Consider the following 2,891-nt stretch of genomic DNA (forward strand, 5'->3'; position numbering starts at 1 on the left):
CAATCTTTCGTTTTATGTTGATTCATTTTTGCAACCACGGGTGTCAACACTCAGGTCACATATTAAGGATACAACACATTTTCTTAATTTAATTAAAGACATCGAGTGGAGGGAGACATATGCATTCCTCACACTTGATGTCCAGAGCTTGTATTCAAATATCCCACACGAATTGGGTGTTCGCACTATAGCAAATAGACTATATATGGATGGGGATCTCACTGAAAAACATCAAACATTTATAACAGATTCAATTCTATTTATTTTACAACACAATTATTTTCTTTTTTTGGACACTTTATTTACAGGTGATGGGGACGGCCATGGGAACCAGGTTTGCGCCGAGCTACGCCAACCTCAGAGGGAGAACGGAACCAGCACATGACACCCTTAACGCTAATGCCATGCTTAGCCGGGTCACAGACTAAGTACCTAGATTAGGGATTTAGCACACTAATAATCGCTCCCCCCCTGCTATGACCCCATGGTACCACTAAGGTAATCTGGAGTCTCTCCGGAGGAGCAGCGCGTCCATGTCAGTCAGTGTCTGTGTCATCTGCAGAGGAAAAAATGTACTGGTGAGCTGCTGGATCTGCTCATAGTGAAACCCCGCCCCTTCAATGGCTATGTTGCCAGTCTGGGTACTGTGTCCGCTGTTCAGCATCTGTGTCTGTACACACAGTGGGAGACGCAGACCGCCCTGTTTAGAAGCCATGTGTCTCTGTACCCTCATGCTGCCATAATGGCCGGTCACCCACTAACTGGAACTCCGGCTTAATACTCACCACTCTTCATACTTCTGGCTTTGTTAGGAGTGGTGTTGTGCTGCGGGAATGTACGCTTGCCGTCGTGGGGCTTGCAAATAGTTCTCTCAGGAGCTAGTGTTCTGTCAGCGGGGAATGGGACCATTAACCCTGAGAGAGGTTGGGCCATTCCGTCCCTAAGTCCCATGAAGCAGGCAGGCTGATGCCATCCAGTCCTGCCTGAAAACAACAAACTCAGAAAATAAATGCAGAAAACTCTCCAGGAGCTTCCACAGATGTGACTAGCTCTTCCGGGGCCCATTTTCTAAACAGAGTCTGGTAGGAAGGGCATAGAGGGAGGAGCCAGCGCACACTATCAATTTCTTAAAGTGCCCATGGCTCCTAGTGGACCCATCTATACCCCATAGTACTAAATGTATTCCCAGTATCCCCAAGGATGTGAGAGAAATATAAATCTCAGGTATTACAGCAATGAAGCATAAACATGCTGCAAATGACCATTAGCCATGAGAACAAGCTTATCCAATTCTGATCTCTTACAATACTTTATTTCTTTATAAAATAAACAACTTTGTATTCATTATTAATAAATCTTAAATATTTACAAGAGTTTTGCCTGAAATGTATTACATAGAAAATGTGGATCAGTAAATAATTATACCTTTGGCATAAAAAATAGATATTGAGCAGCATATGGCAAGAAACCAACGGCATTACTGTATATTTATTTATTTATTGTAACATATTACCCAATGGTTTGGAGAATTCCAGTGAATTTCAAAAGAAATTGGACGACAAGATGTATCCTGCTACAACAGCTCTGCCAAATTACACCCAAGGGAGATTGGGCTACATTCAATAAGACATGTTTAAAAATACTACACATGTATATTCCATGAGTATAATAACGGTGTACTTATTGTAGGATAAAATATTCTGTGACATTTTCCTGTGAATACATTTTATTAGCTTTATTTTCTGATTTACATTTCACACTTTTTCCCATCCTTTTCTACAGTAGACATAATTCATAAATGTGGGGCTTTTGATAGCAGTGATAGAGCTACTGTAGCAACAGAAAGACTTTTGCTATTGGCGCTAACAATAATTTACTACAAATCTATATGTGTCTAGCATATAAAGACATGGGAATTTTGTTCATATTTTGATCAAACATTTATCTTGCAGCCCATCATCATTGACCCTAATTCTCTCCAAATCACTACACTAGCATAAATGCCCAGCAGAGCAGTTTCTTGCGGCGGGCGAGGCCGGCCTTTGCACGGGGCGCCCGCCGCTGCTCTTTTAGTGGCTTCTGGTGCTCCTCCTCCCCGTTATTACTGGGGGGCGGAGTTTCATGAAATGACATGTTTGCGACCTGATGTCACAATGCAAATGTGTAATTACGCGAAACTCTGCCCCCGAGCGGAGTACTAATGATGGGGTGGAGGGGGAGCCAGGACACAGCAACAGGCGGGTTGGTGAACGGGCGGGCAGAGTAGGAAGGAGATGCTGTCGGGCGGGCGCTGTAAACACCCCAAGAGCACTACACAGCCCTGGCAACTAGCATTACACAGCCCTGGCAACTGACATTACACTGTGTAATGTCAGTTGCCAGGGCTGTGTAATACCAGTTGCCAGGGCTATGTAATTTACACAGCCATGGCAACTGGCATTACACAGCCCTGTCCCAGAGCATGAAACCCCTGGCAACCAGCATGGATCCCAGAACGTGAAACCCCTGGCAACCAGCATGGATCTCAGAGCATGAAACCCCAGGCAACCAGCATGACACCCAGCACGTGAAACCCTTGGCAATGAGCATTTAATTTAAAAGTAATTAGAAGCTTTACTGTAGAGCATAATGTATCAAGGGCATTGCGGTGTGTGACATAATATGGTGCAGGGGGCATTACTGTGTGGGGCTTAATATGGTGGAATTTATTTTTTTCCCCTTTGGTGGCTGTGACCTGTTGGTGCAGGGTCAAAAACTGGGGTGTAAGGTAGTCTTTTCAGGCAAGACCATGCCATTTAGCAAGGCTATGCCCCTTGCCGGGAGCGGGCGCAAATTTATATATTTTTTATATCTATGGGTGAGGCGCATTTTGTTTATGTCACTGAAGAGGG

The sequence above is a fragment of the Pseudophryne corroboree genome, chromosome 1 (genome assembly GCF_028390025.1).
Source record: "Pseudophryne corroboree isolate aPseCor3 chromosome 1, aPseCor3.hap2, whole genome shotgun sequence".
NCBI lineage: Eukaryota > Metazoa > Chordata > Amphibia > Anura > Myobatrachidae > Pseudophryne > Pseudophryne corroboree.